This window comes from Bison bison, unplaced genomic scaffold (genome assembly GCF_000754665.1).
Source record: "Bison bison bison isolate TAMUID 2011002044 unplaced genomic scaffold, Bison_UMD1.0 scf7180017864377, whole genome shotgun sequence".
Taxonomy (NCBI): domain Eukaryota; kingdom Metazoa; phylum Chordata; class Mammalia; order Artiodactyla; family Bovidae; genus Bison; species Bison bison.
In genome coordinates, this window is record NW_011494949.1 from 5621948 (window position 1) to 5640108 (window position 18161).

The 18161-nt window shown below is 42.9% G+C and overlaps 1 long non-coding RNA gene across 1 annotated transcript; it reads left to right on the forward strand.

Annotated features, from left to right (window-relative positions):
• Positions 1-10624: 10624 nt before the first annotated feature.
• LOC105001002 lies at positions 10625-12624 on the forward strand. The gene is made up of 3 exons (XR_826811.1): positions 10625-10869; positions 11489-11627; positions 12338-12624. It is a non-coding gene; the product is annotated as an uncharacterized LOC105001002 (long non-coding RNA).
• Positions 12625-18161: the final 5537 nt, after the last annotated feature.

The window sequence follows — 18161 nt, forward strand, 5'->3', positions numbered from 1 at the left end:
GGCATATGTTTGGACTTCAGGTATACATTTGGAGATAATTGAAATAGAAGTTAAAACAGAAATTTACAAAGTTTTCCATTATCGTAAATTTTTGTCTGACATACTGAGTTTCTTAGCATAGGTCTATAATTTTCCATTTTACTGAATATTTTCTTGGTTATTAGGCCTATTGGTAATAGGCATAAGGCCTATGGTAATTTTATCGTGTATGTGTGCTCAGTCGGTTCAGTTGTGTCTGACTCTTTGCGACCTTTTGGACTGTAGCCCGCCAGGCTCCGCCGTCCATGGGATTCTCCAGGCAAGAATACTGGAGTGGGTTGCCATGCGCTTCTCCAGGTGACCTTCCCGACCCAGGGATTGAACCTGCATGTTTCATGTCGCCTGCATTGGCTGGTGGGTTCTTTACCACTAGCGCCATCTAGAGTTTGTAACACATTCTTTTACAGCCCGAGTTAGCTTCGAGACCTGGTGACGCTATGGCGAGGGTTCTGCCTTCCTTTGCTGTCCTCCTCTCGGGGTGTTTGACTCCTCCCCTGAGCTGCCACGGTACTGAGGAGTGGGAGTCCTGTCCAGGTTTTGAGGCAGCAGTTTTCCGGAGAGGACGCACAATTCTAATAGCGAGAGGAGTGTGTCCTTCCCTCCCCAACATGGCGCCCTTGAAAAAATGGAGCACGTTTGGTCACGTGTTCAGCTGCTGTGTCAACCCCACTAGGCAGCCAGCGACATTCTACCTGGGAGTGATGCTCAACCAACAGCATCTGAAATCACAGCAGCGTTATCCCACCAATGAGTGCTGGGTACAGCTGGCATTCCTTTGCTGATGATGTCCTATATCCAAATGGAAATGAGGAGTGAGGAATACAGCCAGGGTTTCAATTTCCATCAGTCCCCAAATTTAAAATTCTCTTAGGAGGGGAGACGTGACTTCGAAGTTCTTCAAAAACACAGTCACGTGCTTCCCAAACCAATACTTAACATTCATGTGGTTGATTCACGGCTACTTCTTTCTTGCCTTTTTTTTTTTTTTGCCTTTCTGTTCTCTGCGTGCTTTCATCTCTCTCATATAGCTATTAGATATATAATTACATAATACATATAATTAATAAGAGTAAAGCTGGCATCTCAGGTGGGGGATGCAGATGCTGGACTGTGTACCTCATCATTGCTTAGACCTGCCTCTCTAGACGGTGATCAACACAGAATATGTATGTTATCTATGACATTCTGAAAGAGACAAAACTGTGAAGACAGAGATCCAATTACAAAGAGAATCAGTGAAGGAAGATCAGTGGATGCCAATGGTTGGGAGGCAGGAGGATGTGAAGGAGCAGAAGGAAGGAAATCTGGGGTGATGGGACATCTTTCATCTCGACTATGATGGTGTTTACACGGCTTTGTGTCTTTGACAAGCACTGGGAGGCTGTATGTCAAAAGAGTGACTATTACTAAATTTGAATTTACAAAAAAATAAAAATAAAAAAATCACCCCCTCTGGATTAGCATGTGCACATTCGTCATTTCTCTTCAAATGGTACGTTTAATATCTGCATTCTAAAATGGTGTGCAAGTTAAAAGGAAAAAGAACCATTAAAAGGTGCTGAAGTCTAAAGATGTACATACTTAAGGGTTTAGTAGTAAAACATAATCTATAACTTTTACTAATCCGTAACTTTGAAATGCATCAAAAAAGAAAAAATAGAGAGATGAAGTGATGGGCATATGAAAGGACAGATGGATGGCCAGTGATATGATAAAACAGATAAAGCAAGATAATAAATGTAGAGCCACGTGATGAGCACTGTACAATTCTTTAACTTTCCTGTATATTTAAAATACTTAGAATACAATTTTGAGAAAAGATCAATATGTGTCAAAATGTTCAACTTGTCATTGTAAGTTGAATAGTGTTAAAAGAACTGATTTAGTTTGTGAATACTTAGGACATTTGAGATTTGTTATGTATCCCTGGTGGCTCAGATGGTGAAGAATCTGCCTGCAATGCAAGAGACCTGGATTCGATCCCTGGGTCGAGAAGATCCCCTGGAGAAGGGAATGGCCACCCACTCCAGTATTCTTGCCTGGAGAATCTCAAGGACAGAGGAGCCTGGCGGGCTACAGTCCATGGGGTCGCAAAGAGTCGGACACGACTGAGCGACTAACACGTTAACACTTTATGATTTTAGTATCTTAGATCAGGGCTGGCAAATTTTTTTCTGTAAAGGACCAGATGGTAAAAATTTGACCCTTCTTGGGTCATTCGGTTTCTGTTTCAACTACTCACCTTTCTCACTGGACCTCAAAAGCCACCATAGGTAATATGTAAATAAATCTGTGCACTCATGTTCCAACATGATTTTACTTACAAAAACAGACAGCATGATGGGTATGATCCATGGGCCAGAATTTGCTAATTGTTGATTTTAAGCTTGCCCAGTTATTGGAAATATTTAAATTGAATATGCACCATTAACTTATTAATACATTAATATTTTAAGGAAATTCAATTAAATAAATTCAATTAAGGGAGTTCAGTTGGGTCAAGACTTGAGTTGGTCTAACATTAATCGTAATAATAATAATCAATCACAATCAGAAAGTGATTGTTTTATTTTCTTAGTTTTGGTGGTCTAATCAGATCTATGATAGAAACTTAAAAGGAAGAAAAAACTTATTTTCAAAATGTATCCACTTTAGTCATTGGACATTGATTTACAGCCCAATTAGCTATAATTAATCTTCTCTGCACCCAATTTTAGCATATCAAAAGTTCACACCCATATAAACTAAGGTAAGGCATTTGGGTTCATTTAAAGTAAATCTGTAAGTTATCAGAGAGTTTTATCAGGCGCACAACTGGATTTAGATTTGTTGGGAATATTGCTCTGCTGCTAAGTGGAGAATGGATTTGAGGATGGGAGATAATTTGGAGGTCACTGAAGCAAGAAAGCATGAAATGACGGTCACAAGGATTCAAGGTGTAATTTAACCAAATGTGAGACATTAAGCAAAGACAGCTTCCCTGTCTTTGGCTTGAGCCCCCAGGTGGATATAAAGACTATTAACAAGATGGCAGCCCAAAGGAGGAACAGTTCTGAATCTCTGTCCATGGGATTTCCCAGGCAAGAATACTGGAGTGTCTTGCTGCTTTCTTTTCCAGGGGATCTTCCTGACCGAGGGATCGACCCTGGGTCTCCCACACTGCAGGCAGCAGATTCTTTACCATCTGAGTCACCAGGGAAGCCCTGACTTCTGCCAAATTGGACACAAATAACAGCCCAGGGGTGGCCTCAGAGGTCCTGAGGGTGGGTTGGGAGTCCAAGATGGGCAGCTGTGTCCTGTGAACTTCCAGGGACCAGGTTCCTCCTCCTTTGCTGCTCTGCTGTCCTTTGAGAGTTTGGGTGTTTTCTCCTGTGTCTGTGCTGTAACCTCAGTCTGTGTTATAGGAAGGAAAGAGCGGAAGCAAAGTTCCGTCATACCTGCTTCAACCCCATTACCTATAGGTAGTCATGTGACCAGAAGTACCTTCAAGGGAGGCTAGAATGGGTGTTCTCAGGTGGATGTCCATGCCCCCAGATACAAGTTGGAGGTTTCTCCAACTAGGTGTTCTGAGATCAATCAACAGCTTTCATTTCAGGACTTCCCTGGCGGTCCAGTGGTTAGGATTCTGTGCTTCCACTGGAGGGGGCCCAGGTTCAGTCCCGGGTCAGGGAACTAAGATCCTGCATGCTGCATGATGTGGCCAAAAAACCAATATTACAATTTTCTTTTCGAGATCCAAAATAAATATAGAGTTGGCAGTTGGATGTATAAAGTTGCAGTTACGGGAGAGTTTCAGGCTGGAGAGAAACAGGTGCTCTGTAAGAATATTGAGGATAGAGGCATTTAATGAGACTTAGATATACCCACTATATATTTCTTGGTTCTCATTTTAGAAACGACTGTTCCTTTCTGGCCATTACAGAGTCCTTCAGAATAAAGGACTATCCAGGTGTTCTCCACTGATAAACAGACCAGCTTGTGAGCTTTGGCCTTTTGATGGCAGAGGACAGCCAGGTAAGGCTAGATGGGTTGTGATTACTCTGTAAGCCTCACCTCCGTGCCGGGGACCCTGCAGCAATCAGCAGATGAAAACATAATAAAGAGATCAAAGGATGTACAGGGACCTGGGATATGAAATAACAGAGTCACAAAAGGCAGTTTGGAGAAAATTATGATAAAGAGCAGCCTCGGGATAGTAATTTTCCATCTGAATCTACCTTCAGTTCAGTTCAGTCGCTCAGTCGTGTCCAGCTCTTTGTGACCCCATGGACTGCAGCATGCCAGGCCTCCTTGTCCGTCACCAACTCCTGGAGTTTATTCAAACTCATGTCCATTGAGTCGGTGATGCCATCCAACCATCTCATCTTCTGTCGTCCCCTTCTCCTCCCGCCTTCAATCTTTCCCAGTGTCAGGGTCTTTGCTAATGAGTCGGTTCTTCTCATCAGGTGGCCAAAGAATTGGAGTTTCAGCTTCAGCATCTGTCCTTCCAAAGAATGTTCAGGACTGATTTCCTTTAGGATGGACTGGTTGGACCTCCTTGCAGTCCAAGGGACTCTCAAGAGTCTTCTCCAACAGCACAGTTTAATCTACCTTAGTTCATTCTTTTTGCATAATTATAAATAATGATGTGACTAATTATGACCTAAAAGCCCAAACCAAAACTTTTTACATGTTTGGTGGCCATTCTGCAGGGAACAGGTGGAGCCTTTGTCCAAATCTCAATTTGGGTGTTGAGGATATTCTATACATCAGGAGAATTTGGGGGAAAGATACTGCCAGGCACACCCAGTGTGGGTGGACTTAGGCAGAAAGGATGATTTCCCTTTAGATGGCTCAGGGGCAGAACTGGGGAAAAGTTCCCATGTGTAGGAGGTTCACATTTCCCACCAGTGCCTAAAAGATGAAGGGCAAACCTGGCCTTTCTTCTCATCGGTCTGTCCAGATATGGGCAAAAGGGGAAAGTTACAGTGGAGCCTGGGCTTCCCTGATAGCTCACTTGTAAAGAATCCGCCTGCAATACAGGAGACTCCAATTTGATTCCTGGATAGGGAAGATCCACTGAAGAAGGGATAGGCTACCCACTCCAGTATTGTTGGGCTTCCCTTGTGGCTCAGCTGGTAAAGAATCCACCTGCAATGAGGAAGACCTGGGTTTGATCCCTGGGTTGGGAAGATTCCCTGGAGAAGGGAAAGGCTACCCACTCCAGTATTTGGCCTGGAGAATTCCATGGACTATAACCCTAACCCTAATTGCATTCATCTCACACGCTAGTAAAGTAATGCTCAAAAGTCTCCAAGCCAGACTTCAGCAATATGTGAACCATGAACTTCCTGATGTTCAAGCTGGTTTTAGAAAAGGCAGAGGAACCAGAGATCAAATTGCCAACATCTGCTGGATTATGGTAAAAGCAAGAGAGTTCCAGAAAAACATCTATTTCTGCTTTATTGACTATGCCAAAGAATTCTGCGTGGAGAGTGAAAAAGTTGGCTTAAAGCTCAACATTCAGAAAATGAAGATCATGGCATCTGGTCCCATCACTTCATGGGAAATAGATGGGGAAACAGTGGAAACAGTGTCAGACTTTATTTTTGGGGGCTCCAAAATCACTGCAGATGGTGACTGCAGCCATGAAATTAAAAGACGCTTACTCCTTGGAAGGAAAGTTATGACCAACCGAGATAGCATATTCAAAAGCAGAGACATGACTTTGCCAACAAAAGTCTGTCTTGTCAAGGCTATGGTTTTTCCTGTGGTCATGTATGGATGTGAGAGTTGGACTGTGAAGAAGGCTGAGTGCCGAAGAATTGATGCTTTTGAACTGTGGTGTTGGAGAAGACTCTTGAGAGTCCCTTGGACTGCAAGGAGATCCAACCAGTCCATTCTGAAGGAGATCAGCCCTGGGATTTCTTTGGAAGGAATGATGCTAAAGCTGAAACTCCAGTACTTTGGCCACCTCATGTGAAGAGTTGATCATTGGAAAAGACTCTGATGCTGGGAGGGATTTGGGGCAGGAGGAGAAGGGGACGACAGAGGATGAGATGGCTGGATGGCATCACTGACTTGATAGACGTGAGGCTGGATGAACTCTGGGAGTTGGTGATGGACAGGGAAGCCTGGAGTGCTGCGATTCATGGCGTCGAAAAGAGTCGGACGTGACTGAGCGACTGATCTGAACTGAACTGATACAGTCCATGGGGTGGCAGAGAGTGAGACACAGCTGAGCGACTTTCACTTTCATTTTCACTTTCATGGTGGGGCCCAGAAAGAAGCAATCAATCACACATTAATGATGGAGACAAAATCTTTACTACATTAAAGCTAGTTAGAAATAAGGCAGGAGACAGAAATGGCAACCCACTCCAGTATCCTTGCCTGGAGTATCCCATGGACAGAGGAGGCTTGTGGGCTCCAAACCATAGAATCTCAAAGAGTCAGACACAACTGAGCACACAGGACTCCATATTGTTGTTGTTAAGTTGCTGAGTCATCTCTGACTCTTTGCAGCCCCATGGACTGTTGCCCACCGGGCTCCTCTGTCCATGGGATTCTCCAGGCAAGAGTACCAGAGTGAGTTGCTATTTCCTAGTCAAGGGGATCTTCCCAACTCAGGAATCGATCCTATGTCTCCTATGCCTCCTGCATTGGTAGGCAGATTCTTTACCACTAGTACTGCCTCAAGTTCGGTATGCTGTGCTTAAAAATTATAAAATGATACATCCCATAATAATGATGCTGTTATGTTAGGAAAGGTCTCCTCTGTGGGAGTGTTAGGAGAAACATAAAGTGTTAGGAGCAAGCAAAAAAAAAGACCCAGTTAAAAGTTGTTCTTTCACTGGCTCTGCATGCGTGTATGTGTGTGTGTGTGTGTGTGTGCGTGTGCTCAGTCGTGCAAGACTCTGCGACCCCATGTTTCCAGGGGATTTTCCCAGCAAAAATCACTGGCTCTGTGACCCTAGTTAAATAATTATTCCATTTGTCTTAACCTCAGTTTCCCCAAATGTAAAATGTTGATGATAAATGTACACAATTCACAAAGCTGAACAGACTTTCTAGGTGGGTATACATAAGGTATTTCATGTTTGACACATTTTAGCACTTCATGTATATTATACAGTATTGCTGTTACTAAAATAATCTTTTAAATACAAAGTCAATGGTCATCTTTAGACGCTTTCAAGGTGTCCCACAAAAAGAAGTGGTTCAAAGCCAATACATAAAGGATTTGGCTGAGGATTCCATTAAATTACAGATTTCATCCCCTTTTAGAAAATCTTAGAGACAGCCTTGAACTCAGCATATCTCTCTATAAAAATCTAGAAAGGGCCTGGGAGTCCTTCCTGGAAAAGGGTGAGTGTCCTTGAGAGAAGGACCTCCTTCTAGCAGCCAGAGCAAGGCTGGCCAGATGGCCAATTTCTATCATAGACAAGCAATCACACAGTTTTATTGGTACAGTGTAATCTCAAAGTAGCAGAACATCCCTTTAAAGGCAAGCACTCTGGAGAGGCATATAGAAACCAAGCCAGTGATAAGAAACTTCAAATGCTCTATGCCAGTGGAAATACACAACGAAACATACCTAAAGTGTGAGCGCAACATAGAACAATGTGGATAGTGTCAGAGTCCTTTCTCACTGGGGACAGACACGTTAGGGGCAGGGAGAAGAGGAGGTACTTCTCCCAGAAGGTACCGGGGACCATTATTCCCCATCCAGGTAGAGAGGGGAGCTGTGGCCCCCAGCAGACCCAGGATGGCCTCCCCCAGTGTAGACTTGGTGAGCAGAGTCCCCAGCCAGATCTCGCTCTCCGGAAGGTGGAGGACACGCCCACGGCTCCGCATCCAGGTTGTTCACTGTCCGCCTCATCTGGGGTCATAACCCCAGCATCTCACCAAGGGACTCGAGTCGGCAGTGGTATGCGGGAGGTTTTGTTTCATACATGCATAAGTGGAAGTGAAAGTGTTAGTCACTCCATCGTGTCTGACTCTTTGAGACTCCATCAGACTCCTCGGGCCGTGGGATTTCCCAGGCAAGAATACTGGAGTGGGTTGCTCTTTCCTTCTCGAGGGGATCTTTGCAATCCAGGGATTGAACCTGGGTCTCCCACATTGCAGGCAGATTCTTTATGGTCTGAGCTACCATAGCAGAATGTCAAATTTTGTGGGAGAGGGAGGGAAGGGGGGAAGGTTTTTCTTTAAAAAATGAAAACAAAGTCCTCTAATAAAAAGAACCAAAAAGAAATAAGAAACACTAGTTGATTTGCCCACCTTTCTTATTTGTTATGTACCTAGTTGGAACTGTGATTGTATATTACTTGGCTCCAAAGAACAATAGGACTCAGCCCTAACGAAGCTTACAATCAAAAAGAAGCATGAATATCTATTACTCAAACACTCAGGTGCCTAAGACCCTTTTGGAAACATGAGGTCTGATCTCACCATGAAGTGTAACCTTGGAGTCACTTTGCAAAACTAATTGCCTAAACATCCCTCCACATGTTAAATGCAAAATGTATATTGTGCAGTTCTCATACCCATGTGTTGCTGAATGACTGAATGCTCAGTTGCTAAGTCATGTCTGACTCTTTGCAAGCCCGTGGACTGTAGCCCACCAGGCTCCTCTGTCCAGCGGGTTCTCCAGGCAAGAATACTGGAGTGGGTTGCCATTTCCTCCTCCAGGGGATCTTCCCCAGCCTGGGATCGAATCCTCATCCCTTGTGCATCTCTTCCTGCGTTGGCAGGCAGGTTCTTTACCGCTGAGCCACCTGGGAAGCCCAAATGACTTGTACTATATAATAATAGCAATAATATATATAATATAGTAATATATAATAATATATATATATTATATATACAGAGAAGGCAATGGCAACTCACTCCAGTACTTTTGCCTGGAAAATCCCATGGATGGAGGAGCCTGGTAAGCTGCAGTCCATGGGGTTGCGAAGAGTCAGACACGACTGAGCGACTTCACTTTCACTTTTCACTTTCATGCATTGGAGAAGGAAATGGCAACCCACTCCAGTGTTCTTGCCTGGAGAATCCCAGGGACGGGGAAGCCTGGTGGGCCGCCGTCTATGGGGTCGCACAGAGTTGGACACGACTGAAGTGACTTAGCGGTAGCAGCATATTATATATAATATATATTTTACTGAAAATGATAATATATGGTACCACATATATAATAATATCTTGTGTTATGTATTTGTGTTATATATGCTAAAGGGCTTCCCTTGTGGCTCAGCTGGTAAAGAATCTGCCTGCAATGCAGGAGACCTGGGTTCGATCCCTGGGTTGGGAAGATCCCCTGGAGAAGGGAAAGGCTACCCAGTCCAGTATTCTGGCCTGGAGAATTCCATGGACTGTACAGTCCATGGGGTCGCAAAGAGTTGGACACTACTGAGTGATTTTTTCACTTTCATTTTCTTTCACAGATTATAAAATCACACAATAATATTATTTACTAATATACCATAAAATTATATCATATATTACCATCATTACTTTATATGGCTAAATAATGTCAATACAAATAGATAATAACGTGTAATATATTATAATTTATTGTTGCATATGTATCAGTTCAGTTCAGTCCCTCAGTCATGTCCAACTCTTTGTGACCCCATAGACTGCAGCACGCCAGGCCTCTCTGTCCATCACCAACTCCCAGAGTTAAGCCAAACTCATGTCCATCACATCGGTGATGCCATCCAACCATCTCATCTTCTGTCGTCCCCTTCTCCTCCCGCCTTCAATCTTTCCTACCATCAGGGTCTTTTCCAATGAGTCGGTTCTTCACGTCAGGTGGGCGAAGTATTGGAGTTTCAAATAACTGTATTTTAGACTTGCCAGGTAGTCGAGTGTAAACATTTTTTAAAAATTCATTTAATTATAAATCTCCAGATGCTTCATGTCATTTTTGTTCTTTGTTCTGTGATGCCAAAAATTCACTTGGGAACTTCTCGTGTAATTCTTTGAAAAATAACAGGAGGTGATATGAGTGAAGAAGATTTGAAGGTCAGCCCAGGGTGTGTGGTTGTTGCGAACACTTTAGAGAGTTAAGAGGTTAGGAAATTGTGTAGTTACTGAAACAAATCTTTGTCTTTACCATCTCTAAGGTAAAAGTTTTGCTGAATTGTTGAGGGAGAAGATTTGTTTTTAACTTAAATGAAGTTATATTTTTTTGGTATATATATATATGCAAATAAAAGACCTTTTCCCTTCAGATTGTCTTTGAGGGAGTTCCTGTCTTCTGAACTTAGCAGAAAGGAGCAACCGAAATTTATTCTATTAGGAAAAAGGAAAGAACAACAAAGTAAATGAATTACCTTCCTTAGCTTGCTGGAAGGTCACCATGTCCCACTTTGATATTCCCTTAATGTTTAATTCGTCTGGATGCCAAGCAAAAACTGGCTGAAACTCTTCATCAACAAGATCCAAGCCAGTGCAGTGGGCCAAACAGGACGGTTAAAATTAAATCTGAGTAGGAGGACATTTAGTGGTTGCCAGGGGACAGAGACGGGTGGGGCGTATACAGTGACAGAACAGACCTGCATCTTCACTGTGATGGGGTCACTCACGGAATCAGGTTGACTAGAACTGCACAGACAGACAGACAGACACACACACACACACGAGCGCATGTAAATACTGGTGGAAACTGAACACAGTCTGTCGTCTGGCCAACAGGATTCTACCCACGCCAGTTCCTGGGTTTTGACGTTGTCCTACATTCATATAAGATGTCACTACTGGTTCATGAGACTGTTTTTTGTAACTGCTTATGAGTCTATGCTTCTTTCAAAAGAAAGGTTTAAAAGCTAATATTCAAAGAAGGTAATGGTATTTAACCCTATTGAATATGGCTTTTAACAAAAGGACGCCAGCCTTCCATCCAATTTACAGAAATCTGACCGTGGAAATTGCTGTCTCTTGGAAATAATTATGAATAGGTGAAACTTAAATGCTTAAGTTCCATTATTTTCTTCTTTACTTCTTTAGATCATTTTATTTCTTTTAGTTTTTTTATTGCTTAGGTCATCAGTAGCTTAAAAGTTATTTATAACCCACCATAGTATTAATTATCTGCTATTTTAAAGCAGAGAGTTGACAATTTCAATAGAACCTTCATGGATTATGAGTGTTTATAATTTTTACAAATTATATTGTGTTTATATTATTATTTATACTATATTATTTACAAATAATATTTGTTTTGTATTATTTACAAATAATATTTAAAGTAGTAGAGATCAATTTTATAGTGATAGTATAAGATACTCTAAGAATAGCATGATAAAATTTCAACGTTTAGTTCTCTAACGCAAATAGAACTTCTTAAGCTGAAACTCCTGGTCCATCATCATTCACAAGCACCTTGAACAAGCTTCACTTGCTAGGTGGTTCACTGTTGGGGGTAAGGACACTTAAGCTATATGTATTTTTTGATTTCCAGCCCCCAGCATAGGACCAGGCTCAGGATGCAGGCTCCACGTGGTGCATTTGCTGGCTCACCAACATACACCCTCCTGACACACATAGCCCAGCAGCGCTGTGCTCCCTGTGCCGCGGGAACCCGTCCTCGCTGGTAGATGGTAAGGGTAAAGAAAAGAGACTTCCCGTATTGCTCAGAGAGGTAACGGCATTAGAAATGATCAATTTCCCATTTCTAGCAGACTCTAAAAGTGACTTTGCTGGGAGTCAGTTTTATAAATAGGAGGGCAAAGGTGACCCGTCTCTCCAGGCACAGAAAGCAAACACTCTGTGGCGCTCAGCCTGACAGTTACTTCTGCATCTGATCCTCTATTTTCCGCCTGATTCTTCCTTCTGAAGCTGATTTCCCGCAAGTGAGTGAATGCTGTCTGACTTTCATTTAAACACGTAAACTTAAAAATCTCACCTGACCTCCTGGTGGCTATAGAGAAGCAGGCAATTTCCCCTTCTCCCTTGTGAGTCCTATGAAGCCGAGGTGAGCTCATCTGGAAGTGAGTTATGGAGCTGACTCCATGAAGGGCAATCGTCTGTCAACCCGAGTTGAGGGAAACGAGGGAATTCTCCTACAGGGGCTCACTGCTAGCTACACCATTAGACAAGGTCCTCAGATCTCACCTCTGCCGTGGGTCACTCTTACTAAGATGCCTCCTTGGAACAAGGGTGACTCACAGAGACCAAAGCTCTGCCATGACCTCTGGCTTGGATCTGAGTGGGAGAGAGTGTGTCCCAGGCTTGACCCCCAAAAGGAACAATTAAAAACTCGTAAACTTGGTGCACATCAAACAACCATCTCTTCCTTTTTATTTCCCAGATGCAAGATGGTCCTGCAACAAAATGCTGCAGATTGGAAAAAAGCAGAATTTGTTCCCGAAGTTTTAAATGTCTATGGAGATACGTTCTGTGAGAGAGGTAGCTTGCCTGTCCTCGGCCTTGAGGAATTTGGAATAAGATGGAGAAATGGGTCAGCTCGTCACCCTGAGCTGCAGGTGGGGCATTTTTCTCTCTGGCCACGGAAACTTCAAGCGGTGAGACTGGGACGATCCACACTCCCCTGGAGTGGACACGAATAAAGAGTTTCAGAAGTCAGCTAAAATCAGAGCAGTGAGCCCCTCTGACCTGCCCTTTGCTTGCCCCTTTGTCATCTTCAGAGGTTCGCTGAGTCCGATAAGACAAGGCAAACTCAGGGTGGATCTGGAGGGGTCACTGTACAGAGGGAAGAGCTGCTGAGGCGTGTGTGGCTAGGGAGTCCTCAGGTTGATTGCCTTCATGGGGACAGCTGCTGGCTTGGCCAGGCATGTAGGCTGAGCAGGACCCCTGGGGAGAGAGCCCCTGTCAGGAAACCCGGAAGAGTTCCGATCAGACAGAGGTGGGTTGAGGGGCAGAAGGCAGTGATGAAAGATCCCAGCCGAGCAGAAAGCTGGGGCTGAGGATGAGTCCCTGCAGGCTTGACTGACAGCTCAAAGACTGCATTTGACTCATCTGATGAAGAAATTCTGCTTCATGGTAAACACGTAGTACTGCCCAGGTCAGACCAAGTCTCCTGTGTCACGGAGCTTACATTCTAGTGCAGTTGACAAATACATCCATGAAGGAGGGAGCCACTTTAGATGCTTATGGGGTGGTGAGGGGAGAATGCAGAGGGGAGGGAGGGTGCCCCAGGGGCGTTACTTCAGCCAGGTTGTGGTAGGGGAGGGTCTCTGAGGAGGGGCTGAGGAGCTGCTGCTGGAGATCTTGGGCAGAACTCGTAGGGAGCTAGAAGAGCAGGAGGCAAAGCTGGTGGGAGAGGCTATGGCATTTTTGAGAGCCAGTGAGGATGCCTGTGTGCCTGGATGTCGGTCAGCTGTGACCCCCATGACACTGGAAAGAAGCCTTAGGACCCTGAGGAATGACCTAGATCCCACCACATCGATAAACAGAGGATGTTACAGTCGTCTGTAATGGTGGATGGTGAGCTGACGAGCCCTGAGGGGACTCAGGAAGGACTCAGGACTAACGCCTGCCATCTAGCAGCCAGGAGACCTCAGCCGCTTCCTACTGTGAGCCCTGAGAAAACTCAGGAAGTGAAAACACAGGTCACTGACCCCAGACAGCTGAGATGCATATCAAAGGCATGGTTTCAGTGAGCCCAGACTTTGGAATCTTTCTATACACAGGAAAGCACTAAATTCCTTAACTTGAGGTATCTGGTTTTCCTTTAGTTAACAATAATCTTTTGACTGTAGACTACATGCTCTTTGTTGCAAAACTTCTATATAACCTCTCACCAGCCCCTCCCCCCGCCCCAACCTCCTTGGAGCAGCCCTCTCAGGGTTACTTGAGATGCTGTGTTCTGGCCTTGAATTCGCAAAATTCTCACTGAATAAAATATAACTCTCAATATTTTAGGTTGTGAGTATTTTCTAAGTTGACAACCCAAATAAAAATTTTTTTTCCCTTTGGTTTCAAGTTCAGGGTGTTTATAGAATCTATACCTCTCTCTGTTTAGTGCTATAAGTACTTTGGGGGTGGGCTTCTGGTTTCTAATATTTTCTTACACTTTGGATGCAAAGGAAGAGGGATTCTATAATGCAATTTCCATTCTCCATGTTAAGTTGCAAGTTCATGTTAATAGCAAACCTCCAATGTGTTTATTAAAAAAAAATTCTTATAACTTTGTCTTTTGGCATCTTTTTGCAGGATTAGCTGATTTTGTTTTCAATTTGTTTTTAAATCAAGTGATGCCTTTTTGGTTCCATAGTTAACAAAGGCTCCCCAGCGCCTACAGAGCACTTAGCATACAAAGCAACAGGAGAGAAGAGACAGTACTTTGGCCAGATATGCCTCCTTCCTGCCATGTCCTTAGGCCACAGAGGACCAGATAGCAACCCTAAACCCAGACCTCATACTGGAAGCTCAGGTGGAAAAGCAAATCTGCCCTGGATTTGGCAAGAAGTGGGTCAAATCACCAGCATCATATCAGAGCAAGGAGGATGTATTGGCTCAGCTGGTTCATCCAGAGCAGGATAGAGAGAATTCTACAGGAAGTCTGATCTCTGGTGGCCCTGGCCTGCAGCAGCCTGAAGCGGGGCTTGGGTTCCCAGCCAGAGACTGAGACTGGTTCGAGGTGGTGAGAGCAACAAATCTCAGCCACTAGTCCAGTGCGGTCAGTGACAAGGCCCTGGATTTTCAGCTTTGCAGAAAAGAATTCCCACAAGGACGGAAAGTAGTGAAGCAAGTACAGTATTTATTAGGAGGAGAAAGAGCGCAGTGTGTGTGGACAGACACTGGCAGGCTCAGGGAGAGACAGTTGCTGAGTCGCACTCTCATAGCAGTTTGGATTACTTTAATGGGATGTTTCTTCCAGGTTTTCTTTGGCCAATCATTTTGATTTGCCGGGTTCACAGTCTTTATTTGGTATATCTCAGGATTCTCCTGTGTAACAGAATGTGTCTCTTAGCCAAGATGGATTCTTCTGCAGAGGGCTATGGGTAATAAGCGTCTCTTGGCATCAGTCCCCTTTGACCTCCAAGGAGCCTTTGGGCACATGTGTGATCGAGGAGATGTCCTGACTTCAAGAATGAGAACTATGTCATCTGGCAGGACCCAGCCTCTTCTCTCAGTTGTTCTGCTATTCTTGTCTCGAAGTTTCATCCATAGGGAATGAATCTCCTATTGCTTCACTGTAGGTCAGGGTGGGGGCAGGGGGGTGGGCTCATCTACCTCCTCCCTCAAGTTCACAATCACAGTTTATCATGCATCACAGCAGAAAGGAGCACTCCTAGTAAATGACAGACTAGGAAGGCAAAAGGAAAATAAAATTCAAGGAGCATGAAGGAATCTGTCGCAATTGTTTCCAGCTGTGTGACAAGTTAATGCGTTATGCACAGGATGGGGAACATATGTATACCTGTGGCGGATTCATTTCGATATTTGGCAAAACTAATATAATTTTGTAAAGTTTAAAAACAAAATAAAATTTAAAAAAAGAAATTAAAAAAAAAAGAAATAACAGCTCAAAGACCATATGAATAAACAAGCAAATGGGATGGAAAGGGAGAGGGTGTGCCCAAGAAGACACATTTGAAGAACAAAATATTCTTAGTGGATTAGGAAGTAAAACAGACAGTGAGGAAGAGTATGGGACCCAGACTATAGTCAAATAATTCACTAAGAAAACTGGAGATGATCAAAGTACAGACAATTAAAGCAATATTTTGTTTTATAATCAGAGAAACTAGTAGGTATGGAAAACAGACTAAAATGATCTGATATACTTGCTAGCCCTGAGGATGAAATCACATACACTTCAAAAGGACCTTGAAAAAGTCCTTGAGTTTGTAAAAGAACCAAATCTACAGTTGGAAAGTCACATTGGGTTCACAAAAAATGATACACAGCCTTCAACATGAAAATAATTCTGGGGAGAAATTGAAGGACAAAGGATAGGAGAACAAGTCAACCCTGACTACTGAGTGCAATAAAGATCTGACATTGCCCAGGAAACAAAATACTGGAAGAATATTAGTGTCTGCTGAAACATCACTGATGAATAAAGACATATAAACATGAATGGAGTAGGATATACAATTCCTACCATCCCTTCTGGGACTTCACGTTACTTAACCTCATTCTTTCTCTGTAACAAGGTCCTTGTTCCTTCTGTCTACAGCACTGTGCTCCTTTCCTGGGCCTGGCTCCTACATCAGCCCCTCATACCCTTAGCTGACCTCTGGTTTCAGCTCTGCAACCTTCCCTTGTCTCTCATGGTTCTCCCACCCAAAGGTGATTGCCTAAGGTTTCCACGTATCTTCTTTCACATTTCTGAAAGGGAGGGGAGAAACCTTAATGGTACATCTGCTCTTGTAATACCATCTGGAATTACAAAGATTTAATGGTCTACCCACTAAAGAAGGGATTTAATAATTCAAAGAGAATTACTGTATTGAAATCAAAGCTACTTTAAAACTTCCAAATTCTTATGCATAGGTTCTCATTAGTTCTTTGTTGTCCCAAGTCCATGTTCAAGACAACAACAGGCAAAGTTGACTGGATCTCCTGACCGCAGACAGTGGCTACTTTAGGACTTTCTACAAATTTATGAATGACACCTACCACATGGCCTATATTGACATTTAATTATGACACATCTCTGAATTATAATTTAATAGAGTGTGTAGTAACAATCTGATGGTTAGGATAGGCTTAGGGAGACAGCTAAGATTTCTCTAGACTCCTTAATAGAAGTTCTAATAAGTGAAGAATAATAAGAAAACATCTCATTAAATCCCAAATGTTTAAATTCATATTTTTTTCAATCACATTTAGTGTGAGTTAAGGGTATTTCCACACCACACTGCATTTATTTATTTATTTATTCATTCATTTAATGAACATTTATTGAGAATTTGCTGTATATTAGGCATGGGGGATATTTATTTAAGAGGAATTGCCTTTGTTCTAAGAGGCTTAGAATCTAACAGGAAGACTACACCACAAAGTTGAAGGTTTCAGGTAGACTCACCTTTGGATTATAAAGGTCAGTCTCTCTAGTTCAAATTCAGATGTCACCTTAACTGTGTACATGACTTTAAGAAAGTTATGTCACTTCTCTGTGCTGTAGATTTCTTACTTTTGAAGTCAGGACAATTTTAAAGTCAACCCTCAAAGGGTTGTTGAAAGAATGAAATAAGATAATACCTGTGTACCACTTAATATAATGCCTGGCATAGCAAAAACTCAAAAATATTTAAAAATAAATAGTATTATGTGAATCTCTGCATACTACATTTTAGAATTATTTCAGAGACAGGACAAACTTTTGAGATCATTGAGTTTAGCTCCTTTAATTGATAATGAAAGAAGCTGGAGTTCAGAGACCATGAATGATTTGCTCAACATATGTTGATTCATTCAGTTAGCAAATACTCAGTAATCAGCTACTCTGCCTCAACTGCTAGAGGTGGAGTGGAGTATAGATAAGAATTAGACAACCCTTGCCCTCGTGAGTTACAGTCTTGATATGAGCTGATTTCTACTCGAAGCTACTCTACTTCTATTGTAGAGGCACCACCTGGAGAAGATAATAATTACTATATATTTGCATAAACCGTTCTGTTGTCCCAGGGATTGCACAAACATCAACTCATCGAATCTTCATATTTATTCTGTAAGGTGACATGTTTTGTTGTCTAGTTATCTATGACTATGTAATACATACTCCAAAACTTAGTGGCTTAAAACTACACACATTTATTATTGCACAGTTTCTGTGGATCAGGAATTTGGGAGTGGCTAACCTGGATGGTTCAGGCACAGAGTCTCTAATGAGACAGTCAAAATGTTGGTGGGGGCTGCAATCATCTGAAGATTTCACTCAGGCTGAAAGGGCTATTTCTAAGACAGTTCACTCCCAGGGCAGTTAATGGGAGACCTCAAAGCCTTTGACTGTGTGGATCACAATAAACTGTGGGAAATTCTGAAAGAGATGGGAATACTAGACCACCTGACTTGCCTCTTGAGAAATTTGTATGCAGGTCAGGAAGAAACAGTTAGAACTGGACATGGCACAACAGACTGGTTCCAAATAGGAAAAGGAGTACGTCAAGGCTGTATATTGTCACCCTGCTTATTTAACTTCTATGCAGAGTACATCCTGT